The sequence below is a fragment of the Hyaena hyaena genome, unplaced genomic scaffold (genome assembly GCF_003009895.1).
Source record: "Hyaena hyaena isolate Hyena2069 unplaced genomic scaffold, ASM300989v1 scaffold_1218, whole genome shotgun sequence".
Taxonomy (NCBI): domain Eukaryota; kingdom Metazoa; phylum Chordata; class Mammalia; order Carnivora; family Hyaenidae; genus Hyaena; species Hyaena hyaena.
Genome location: NW_024081850.1, coordinates 250,449 through 262,465, shown reverse-complemented (window position 1 = coordinate 262,465; position 12,017 = coordinate 250,449). Strand labels below are relative to the sequence as shown.

At 37.2% G+C, this 12,017-nt stretch overlaps 1 protein-coding gene across 2 annotated transcripts in view; it reads left to right on the top strand.

Annotated features, from left to right (window-relative positions):
• Nucleotides 1-12,017, top strand: part of SPIDR (scaffold protein involved in DNA repair) — a 338,790-nt gene that overhangs the window by 110,799 nt on the left and 215,974 nt on the right. The window contains exon 1 of one of the 2 annotated variants that reach the window (XM_039222926.1): nucleotides 9,360-9,379. The exons of the other annotated variant lie outside the window; for it this stretch is intronic. The gene's annotated coding sequence lies outside the window, so the exon portion shown is untranslated. Of the gene's footprint in view, nucleotides 1-9,359; nucleotides 9,380-12,017 lie in introns of those variants that run through there. 2 annotated transcript variants of the gene reach the window in all.

Sequence of the window (12,017 nt, the reverse complement as noted above, 5' to 3'; positions counted from 1 at the left end):
ACCTAAGCGAAAGTCGGATGCTTAACCGACTAAGCCACCCAGGCGCCCCCTTTTTTTTTTTTTTTTTTTTATTTTTATTTAAGTACCCTCGTTTTTTCAAAGGAATGACCTTGTTCTTAGGAATATGTTCAGAAGTACTTAAATAAAATGATCATTCAACAAACTGATTCTAATGTTTATATGGAGAGACAAAAGATAAAACATCAAAGGCATGATCCATGAAGGAAATAATTGATAAATTGGACTTCATTAAAAATAAAAACTTGTGCTCTGTGTAAAACTATATCAAGGGAATGAGAAGACAAGCCACAGACTGGAAGAAAATATTTGCAAAAGATACTTCTGGGGCCCCTGGGTGGCTCAGTTGGTTAACAGTTGGTTAAGCTTCCAACTCTTGATTTCCTCTCAGGTTATGATCTCATGGTTCGTGAGTTTGAGCCCCATGTAGAGGTCCATGCTGATAGCGTGGAGCCTGTTTGCTGTTTGGGACTCTCTGTCTCTCTCTCTGTGTCTCTAAATATATAAATTAAAAAAAAATAAATAAAAGACACATCTGATAAAGGACCTATCTAAAATATAGAAAGAACTCTTTAAGCTCAACAATAAGAAAACCCAATTAAAAGATGGGTTAAAGACTTTAACAGTCACCTGTTAAGGTGTAAAGATATACAGATGGCAATCCACATCATATGTCATCAGGAAAATGCAAATTAAAACTGCAGTGGGACAACACTGCACACCTATTAGAAGGGCCAAAATCCAGAACACTGATAACATGAAAGGCTGTGGAGATCATTTGTTGCTGTTATCATACAGTCCAGCAATTGTGCTCCTTAGTATTTACCCAAAGTAATTGAAAACTTATATTCACATATTGGACCCCTAGGTGACTCAGTCAGTTAAGTGTCTGACTCTTGACTTTGGCTCAGGTCATGATCTCATTGTTTGTGAGTTCGAGTCCCGCCTTCTTGTGATTCCGTCTCCTTCTCTCTGCCCTCCCCCACTTGCTCTCTTTCCCTCTTTCAGAATAAATAAAAATAAACTAAAAAAAAAAAAGAGGGGCACCTGGGTGGCTCAGTCAGTTGAGCATCCGACTTTGGCTCCTGTCATGATCTCGTGGTTTGCGAGTTTGAGCCCCACATTGGGCTCTGTGCTGACAGCTCAGAGCCTGGAACCTGCTTCAGATTCCTCTTCCCTCTCTCTTTGCCCGTCTCCCACACACATTCTGTCTGTCTCTCAAGAATTAATCAACATTTTTTAAAAATTGAAAGAGCACCTGGGTGGCTCAGTTAGTTGGGTGTCCAACTTCAGCTCAGATAATGATGTCACAGTTTGTGAGTCTGAGTCCCATGACAAGCTCTGTGTTCAAAGCGTGGAGCCTTCATCGGATTCTGTCTCCTTCTGTCTCAGCCCTTCCCCCACTCATGCTCTGTCTCTCTCTCCTTCAAAAATAAACACATAAATAAGTAAATAAATATTTTTTTAAAAAAAGAAAATTTACATCCACATAAGCACCTGCTTAAGAATGTTTACATCAACTTTATTCATAACTGCCAAAACTTGGAAACAACCAAGATGTCCTTCAGTAAGTGAACAGATAAACTACAGTACATCTAGAAAATAGAATATTTAAAATTTTTTTTAACGTTTATTCATTTTTGAGAGAGAGTGAGTGATGGAGTGGCAGAGAGAAAGGGAGACACAGAATCCGAAGCAGGCTCCAGGGTCTGAGCTGTCAGCACAGAGCCCAACGTGGAGTTAGAACCCACAAAACACAAGATCATGACCTGAGCCAAAGTCGGGCACTTAACCAACTATGCCACCTAGGTGCCCCTAGAAAATGGAATATTATTCAACACTAAAAGAAAATGAGTTATCAAGTCATAAAAAAATATGGAGGAACCTTATATGCATATGACTAAGTGAAAGAAGGCAATCTGAAAAGTGCAAACACTGTATGATTTTAGCAATATGGCATTCTGGAGAAGACAAAACTAGGGACATAGTAAAAAGATCATAGACTCTGGGCAGTTAAGATGTGTCAGTGTGGGCTCATCAATTGTAATAAATGGACCACTGTTGGGGGAATGATGATTACAGGGGAAGCTATGCATGTATGGAGGCAGGGCATATATGGAAAAATATTTGCGTTTTCCCATCAAAATTTGCTATGACCTAACACTTAAAAAAATGTTTTTAATTAAATGACCATGATGTCTGTAGTTTACTCTGTGACTCAGCAAAATGATGATAGTAACAACCACAATTGTAACTAACAACCACAATTGTAATATGTATGTGCATATGTGTTTGGAGAAGGTGACAAAGCAAATGTGATGAAAGATTCACCATTCACAAATCTAATCAGTAGTACAAGAGTGTTCTTGCATATTTTATGGGAGCCTGATATATTTCAAAATAAAATTTTGAAGCAGAGAGGCTATCTTGGGAAGCCACAAAACTTAGTTTCAGAGAACAAAGAATGAGACTTAAATATAAACATGGAGGCCCAGGGGCAGCTATTCAGAGTGGCTGTTCTCCGCTGCTTATCTTAGTGTTCCCAGAAGGGTATGAGATGTGGGCATGCTGAGATTTCAGGTGGCCCATTATTGGAGGCTTTTGTTTTTTAAAATAATTCCATATCAAGGTCTCTTAGCACACAACCACCTGCAAAATGATGGAAAGAAACCAGACCACAGAAGGCCAGGAAGTATAGGAGGTAGCAAGGTTTACACCTTTAACTGGTGTGACTCCTTCCCTGGATAGTTCCAAGAATAGTTCTCCAGGAGCCCCTGCTTCCTACCTTGATACATGAAGTCTGGATAACTGAACCTGTATACATCACAGTTGCTCCTTCCCCATGCCACATGTAAAGAAACAGGACACAATGTGGTAAGAGCAGCCCATGCTGCCCACACATCTAATTTTATTCTTCCCAACCTATAAAAACAAGTATCTTGCAAAATAAACAAACCAAGGAAAACCTTTACATAGGGGTTAGTTTTAAAAATCTCCCAGCTCTCTTCCCTTAGAAATAGGTCAGCCGTGGTATGTTTTAGCCCTAATGAATTTACTCCTTGTTCCTGGTGATTGGGGGAATCTGCTTAACATAGTATACCAAACTATAAGGAACAAATAAATGCCTAAGCTTTCATAGACTGTCCCTCCAGAATGGCTCTGTCGTTCTCTTTCTATTTCATTTTCACTGCAACCTTTTTACTCCTTGCTTGAACCATTGTGACTTCCAGCTGGTTATCTGCCTATTTCTGCATCCTGTTTTCTTCAAACCATTTTGTATCCTACCAGTTATGTAGCCATAACCCTGATAGAAATTTTGGAAACAGCTTTGGCCATGCTACTCATATACTCACAATCCTTAGGTAGTTCCTTGTAGTATACAACAATAGACTGTGGTTCTCAGTGCATCAGTTATGATTCCCTCCTAGAACTTTTCCGGTATATTTCTGTTGGTCTGTTACTTATTCTGTGGCCCAATTAATGAACCAACTCAATATCCCTGGCATTTCCACCCTTATTCTTCCTGGAATGTCTTAACTCTTCATTTAAGACATCTCAAATTCTACTTCCTCATGAAGTCTGTCTTGATTCTTTCCAGCTGGATGAACTCTCCCCAGTGTTTAAAACTTTTTAAAAATTTTTATTTGTTTGCTTGTTTCCTTTTTTAAAATTATTGTCTCTCATTTAGCATTTGACATATTCTCCTAATATTAGAGCTGTTACATAGGTTTCTCTTATCTTCCTATTTTGCAGATTGCTAACTCCTTAAGAGCAGGAACTGTGGATATGGCATATTGCCATACACAGGACAGATCTTCAATTATAAAAGTTGCTGTAATTTGGAATGATATTGTAGAAAGACTTACTTATTTATATAGGTTGAAAGTTGTTTGTTACCTTTAAACCTACAACCACTAAAAAAAACACAACGAAAACAAAAAGCAGTTAATGGCACAAATACCATAATTAGCTTTTTGAGATATAATTTAGATATATTTTAAAAATGTCTTTCCTGGAAAACATTTCAGAAAGAAAATTAATGCTATAGGACTCCAAAAATAGATTGTTCTTAAAGTATTATACTTTATTTTAAATACTTCAGAGTCAAATAAGGACATGTTAAATGTTAATTTTAAGACTTGCCTTTCTCTTCCCAACATTTCTCAGGCCTATATATTTTTCAGCAGTACTACAGAATAAAAGCTGAAAACTTGTACTAGTCCTGAGGACAGACCTGGGGCCTGATAGAGGCCAGCAACCTGCCCAGAGATTGTAAGCATGCAGGGGACCTATCACTGTGCTCAGATGGTGAGGAAGTCAGTACTTTTCCCCATTGTATCATTGGATTTAAAATGGTCCATCTACTGACAACTACTTAAAAACAATTTTCATCCAGGAGTTGTTAGAGTTTTAAGATTTTGGTCTTCTTTATACCATTATTATGGTAAGAGTTTGGTCCTTTAGTAGCTAGATATTTATTATCTGGAATTAAAAACAAAAGTCTGGGTTTTTTAAAGTTAATATAAAGCTTCATTTGTTATCAAATAGAACATCCCTTTAAAAGAATGTAATATTCCCTTCAAAAAGCAGAGAAGGAAGAGTAAATAACAGAACGATTCTTTAAAATTTCATTTTGGGGAGCCGCACCTGGGTGGCTTAGTTGGTTAAGCATGTGACTTTGGGTCAGGTCATGATCTTGCAGTTCGTGATTTCAAGCCCTCCATGAGTCTCATTGCTGTCAACGCAAAGTCTCTGTCCTTGCTCTCTCTCTGCCCCTTGGGGTGGGGAGGGATTTAAAAAAACAACTTCATTTTGGAACCAAATAAAAAATGAAAAATTGGGGCGCCTAGGTGGCTCAGTCTGTTGGGCGTCTGAATTCGGCTCAGGTCATGATCTCACAGTTTGTGGGTTCAAGCCCCATGTTGGGCTCTGTGCTGACAGCCAGCTCCAAGCCTGGAGCCTGTTTTGGATTCTGTGTCTCCCTCTCTCTCTGACCCTCCCCTGCTCACGCTGTCTCCCTCTCTCAGAAATAAATTAAACATTAAAAAAAAATTTTTTTAATGAAAAATTGACACGTCTTGCAGTCAGCTCTTAGTATATCTCTTACAAATCAGCATCTTCAACTCTGAGAAGACTTTTTTCCAAATTCTCTTAGGTCAGCTGTAGTTTTCTCTCACTGTCCAGCTGTTTCCTTGCCCTGGAGACATGGTCCTCATGAGGCCCTCCATGAATACCCAGTGGTTGGGTTCTGTAGCACCAGGTGAATCAGGAGAATGAGATTCTGGGCATATATGTTTGGGCTATCTCTTGTACCAACTACTTGGGCATTGTGGTTCAGTTTTAGATATGTGTTATTTTTTTATAATTTTTTTTAATGAACTCAAATGACTTTTGATATGACATTTTTGCTATACCTCCACCATTCTGTTTTTTGGTGAAAAACTCTCCAAAAGGCTCTTATGAGAAAAAGAAAGGAATGATAAATTATTAAATATTTCTTTACTGTTTTCCTTTTTTTTAAAGATTTTTTAAGTTCACCTATATATTAAAAAAATTTTTTTTAACATTTATTCATTTTTGAGAGAGAAACAGAACATAGTGGGGAAGGCCAGAGAGAGATTGAGGAGACACAGAATCTGAAGCAGGCTCCAAATTCTGAGCTGTCAGCACAGAGCAGGAAGGGGAGTTCAAACCCACAAACCGTGAGATCATGACCTGAGCTAAGGGCAGACGCTTAACTGACTGAGCCACCCAGGCGCTGCAGTTCACCTACTTATTTTGAGAGAGAGAGTGCATGCATAGGCAGGGAATGGGCAGAGAAGGGGAGAGACAGAATCCCAAGCAGGCTCAAAGCCACCAGCAAAGAGCCCATCGCCAGCTTGAACTCATGAACCTTGAGATCATGACGATCCAAGAGAATGACCTGAGCTGAGATCTAGAGTTGTTTGCTTAACCAGCTGAGCCACCCAGGCACCCCCAAGATTTTTTTATTAAGAATTTAAATTTGGAGTTCCTGGTGCCTCAGTGGGTTAAACGTCTAACTCTTGATTTCAGCTCAGGTCACAATCTCAAGATTCATGGGTTCAAGCCCAGCATTGGGTTCTACACTGACAGAGCAGAGCCTGCTTGGGATTCTCTTCCCCTGTCTCTGCCCCTCCCCTACTTTGCACATGTGTGCGCTTCTTCTCTCTCTCTCAAAATAAATAAACATGAAAAATAAATTTACTGTTTAAAGGTGTATTTGAAATTCTACCCTTTTAGTAAGAACTCCATTAAAAAAAAATAGACTGTTTTTTAGAGCGGGTCTAGGTTGCACAGCAAAATTGATCTGAAGGTAGAGAGATTTCCTGTATACCCTCTATTCCCACACATATATGGCTTCTATCATTCTCAGCGTCACCAATAAAGTTCTGGGTTGCAATAAATATTTACAGTGTTTATAAACATTTCCATGCAGTTTCTAGAAAGATTTCCCATTTTCTGACCATAAAAATAATACCAAATTCTTTGAATATCAGTTTTCATTTGTACAGGCATTCTAGGCCTGTCCTAGAAATTCTTTGCTGTTTTCTGGGCTTTTCCTTTGCTGTCTAAGGAATAGAGTATTATGTCTACCAGGTCAAGACTCATATGTTTGCCATACCAACTTAAACCTCACAGGTAGAATTTATTTTCAACCAACCCTTAGCATGTGACTCTACTCCATTATCTTTTCCATAAAATACATAATAAGATTATCCATACTTGACTAATTGTTGTGCCTTTACATAGATGGGTCATTTCAGATCCCAAATTGAGTGTATCTTTATTTAGCATTTCGATGGATTAGATGAATTTAATTTTTTTTGATAATACCTTCAATTGTGCCATTTTTGATAAATAATCAAATCACAAATATTTCCCAAAACTCAGCTCATGGAGGACTCTTCAGTCTCATTACTAATCAGAAAAATATAAATTAAAGTATCTTTGACAAAGTATTATTTGCACACTATATGTGCAATTATTTGTGCCTGTACATGTAAATGCTGACAAAGTTACAAGTACAGTGGATACAGGAGCTTACAGTTGTCTTTTAATTGAGTATAGTTCTTTTGGAAATCAATATGGCAGCTAATGCCATAGGAAATTTCATAATTTATTTATCCATACCTGCAAACTTATTCTAAGGATATTGTTTAGCAGCAACTACAAAAGTTATGTACATAAAGCATCTTTTTTAATAGATGCCCTCTTGCCTCCCCAAGAAGCACTTTATAGTTTTAAGGTTTAATAAAGTATAGAAGATCATAATATTCCAGTGGAAAATACATGATATAGTATATGCAAAAAGCAGAGTACACAACATCATGTGTAATATCTTTGTAAATATGTTAAAATACACTTGTTGACAGAATTTAGGAAGTTACAATTGAAAATTATATGTAAGAGGATTACATTTCTTTTTTCTTTTTCTTTAAACCTTTCTTTTTCTTTAAACCTTTCAGTTTCTACCTTATAATATTTATCTTTAAAGAAAATGCATCCACTACGTTCTTCACATCTCTAAAACATCCTCAACAGGACTTTTGTCTCTTCTGTAAGGGGCTTTGGAAACCAGTTGTTGGGATTGATTGAGAAACGTCTACCGATGGAAGCCCAGACTGTTCTATTGTTCCTCTTGCCCTGTCTACACACTAATGCCTAATGTGATCTGTCTGCTGACACCGATATTAAATCACCTTTTCCTTGTTTTTTCCCCCAAGTAACAAATAAACAGTTTTGAAGATTAACAGTAAACGTGCCTTATAAAGCCAGCTCTGTTCTCTCTCCCTCCATTCCTCCATCTTTCTGTCCTCCTGTCTCTCTCTCATTCTCTTTCTCTTTAACTGTCTATCTTTAAAGCAGAACATGGAGTTTTTAGTATGATTTAGTGCAGGCCTCAGCTGTTATCTCATTTGAGGGATTTTGCTAGAGGCTGGAGTTTCCCGACAGTCCTAACCACGGAGAGGTGGAATGTGGTGCTGACGTCACAGCCGCTCCTGGGAATGTTTTGCATTCCTCTTCCTGGCAGTGGTCAGGTGGCTTCCAGCAAGAATGAAGGACAACAGCTTCCAAAGAGGAAAAAAAAAAGAGAGGAGGAAAAGAACAGTTTATAATCAAACTATTGTGGGGGAGGCGCTTTTATTCTTAGCCAAAATTGAAATTAGAACCAGATGTCTTGCATTCTGATGCTGCACGAATGTTAAATACATTTATTAATCACTGTAATAGCTGAGCTATTTGGCTTTTTACTGAACTTAAATTTTGAAAACAACTTCTTGTAGCTGACATTTTAACTCTGAAAGCAGTCTTCTAAGTGCAAAGTGAGGAAAAGACACCCTGGTGCATGAACTTCATGTACAGGCTATCTTAGGGTCTGTTAATCTTCTAAAAAGTCACTTCTGCGACGTAAAATCTCTGGAATCTGTTCATGTATTTTATGCTAATTGAATAACTTAAAGCCGTTCTTTGAGGGGAGAAGTGTATCTGTTAAAATATTTCCTGCAGAGGGTTTTTTTCCTCAAAATATTTACATTTCTATTGTCATTTCTATACATCCCATTACTGGCCAAGCCATATTTTCAAAACAAAGCTTAGCAGACTCTTAATATAATAAACATAGGTTTTGCCAGAGTCATGCAACAGAGAATTGGACAGTAATTGAGTTAAATTTTAAACCTAATTTGTATTTTCCTGACTTTTAGCCACTGAAGTACCTTTGTTCAAATTCATTTTACTGGTTTAGCAAATCAAAATTTTTGTCTTCGTATTTTCAGATTAAACTGTTTTTTAAACGGATGACTTTTTGTAGATTTTTAATTATTTTGATGTAACAGCAGTTATATTAGCAACAACTCTCCGGTTTAGGTGAAATGTGTTTGAATACTTCCTGTTATACATTGAAATGGAAAGTTGGCTTCCTGTTGTGGGTTTGTGTTGCTGGTGAGGAATTTCCAGAAATGTGGAGAAGTGCTGACTCATAGTATACAGTGGACTGATCCAGCTACAGTAGGGCTTGAGGGGGTTTTCTGAGCTCTTGGCTGAAGCAAGCAAAATATGCCGCTGTTATGTACTATTTTATTTTTAGATGTAGGAGTGGGGATGGAGGAGAGACTATTGTTTGGGATAAGATCCTCACTAATAGCTTCAAAATGACGAGAAGTTCTAGGGTTAGGTGTGTGTCTAAATGTGTGTTTTTCTACAATCTGTGATTAGAATTTGGAAAACAGAATGTTTTTTTGCTATAGTTACCTACTGTTGTTCTCTTCTGCCTCACGCCTTGTGGGCGAACCCTGCGGCAACACATCTTGGGTGGTGACTACCTGGGGCTCTATAATTTGTAAGTCACGGTGGTGCTTAGAGCTAGTGGGTGAGTCAGTAAAGACCCATAGTATTGCATGAACTTTGCATATACCACATACTTTTATAAGTCTTTGATTAGAAAACTTCAAATTTAATAGTAAAAATTTACCAAAACCTAAAAATATTATTTGGCATGATTTAAGAGAAAAACTAGGATTTGTTGCCTTTAATGTGGCTGGCTCTGTCCTGGATATTTTACATTTGTTAAATTCTGTAAATCTAAAATTACTGATTAAAATTTCTATTTCATTCATTTAGTATGGAAACAACTGCAATTTGGGGGAGAGGGGCTTTCTGTAACAAAAATTCACCTTCTATAATGATCTCTGATCTCATAGAGTTATTAATATATCCCAAATGTGTTCAGCCATCAATTCTACAATTCTACAAATGCTTACTGAGTGACTTACTCTGTGTCAGGCCAGAGTGGGTGCTGAGGATATAAAGAAGATGTGCTCCATTTTCTCTATTTGAAGGAATATATCCATAAATATGTGTAGTATTCCATTACAGTTGCTGTAATAGAAATCTAAGAGTACAGTGAGGCATACAGGAGAAGAACACTCAAATCTGTGCTAAATTCTGTGGGATCAGTTTCTTTTGATATGATTCCAAAGCTGTCAGAGTTGATGATTGAAAGTAATGTGAGTAGGCAATGCTAAGAAAACAATCTAATGAGGGAGATGAGGGTAATGCAAATATATGTATGATAGAGATATTCAGATGGCTTTAAAGGAAAATTTGATAAATACAAATATATATATTATAAACTATATCCTTTTGTGCATGCATACAGCTTAAAAAACAGCATACCAAGTTTCTGACATTTATGACTGCTTGTTCAAAGAAGCCATGATGCCCTTCGTTTCGGAAGTCTACCTTTTTCTTATACTTCTTTTTTTTTTTTTTAATGTTTTATTTATTCCTAGGAGAGAGAGAGAAAGAGACAGCGTGAGCAGGGGAGGGTCAGAGAGAGAGGGAGTCACAGACTGAAACAGGCTCCAGGCTCTGAGCTGGCAGTCAGCACAGAGCCCGACGCGGGGCTCGAACCCACGAACCGCGAGATCATGACCTAAGTGAAAGTCGGACGCTTAACCGACTAAGCCACCCAGGCGCCCCAACCTTTTTCTTATACTTCTGAAGAATTTAAATGGCTATATGCCTGCAAGAAGTCATAGAATCATAGAACACCATTTTCCTATTTGGTTGTTTTAGAAAGTTGACCAAAGGAAGAACACATGTCCTCCTTTTGAACTGATCCCTGTGCAGCAAGGAGTGACACAAAGCCACTACCTGATACTGTCATTCTAAGTGTGCTTTTTGTATGTTGTTTCCAGTTACTTGATATTCTAGGTACTAAGTTACCTAAACTATTTTTCAATGCATATCTCATAACTGTAGATATTTAATATGTTTGTTGACTGATTATCTGAAGTTGCTCTACTTTAAGGCACAAATACAACATTTACTCTGTAAATTCTCATGTATATACATACATAGTCCATGATATGCCTTTTAAAATTATAGTTAAATGTCCATAACATAAAATTTACTATTTTAATTTTTTAATTTTTTAGCTAGATTCAGTGTCATTAAGTACATTAATAACATGGTGCAACCATCACCACTATTCATGTTCAGAACTTTTTCATCATCCCAAACAGAAACTCTGTCCCCATTAAACAACAGCTCCCCTTTCTCCTACATCTCCTGCAACCTCAGCTCCTGCTAATCTGTTATACCTTCTATCTCTATAAATTTGCCTCTTCTAAGTAACTCAGATAAGTGGAATTCATACAGTATTTGCCTTTTGTATCTGGCTTATTTCACTTAGCATAATGTCCTCAAGGTTATCATGTTATAGCATGTATCAAAATTTCATTTCTTTTTAAGGCTGACTAATGTACCACATTTTGTTTATCCATTCATTTGTTCATGGATATTTGGGTCATTTCCACCATCTGACAATTGTGAATAATGCTGATATGAACATTTGTAAACAGGTATCTGAATCTCTGCTTTCAATCCTTTTGAATATATGTCTAGGAGTGAAAATTCTAGATCATATAGTAATTCTATATTTAATTTTTTGAGAAACCACCATAATGTTTTTCCATAGCAGCTGTATCATTTTACATTCCCATTGGCAATGTACAAGGGTTCCAAATTCTCAATTTCCTCACCAACACTTTTTTTTAATAGCCATCCTAATGGGTGTGAAGTGATATTTCATCATGGTGATTTGCATTTCCCTAATGACTAGTAATGTTGAGCACATAATACACTTTTAAATTCTGAAATACCCCCAGTAAACAATTAGTTGTTGTTACTTGCAAAATAAAAATGTGAACAAACATACAAGAAGTTCCTCATCAAGCCTTCTTTACTCCAATTCTAGCCTTCCCTTTGCCTACAAACTCCAGTTACTTGATGTGATATGTACATCTCTGAGTACAGGTCACCCTAGATGGCCACTGCTCTATAAGCGTCCAGAGAGAGTGTGAGTTCTCTTCTAATTAGCTAATCTTGCTACAGCATAGTCTTTTGCTATATTTATGTTAAATTCATTAAGTATCTAAAATAATTATGTTCACTTCCACTGATTTTAATTTTCT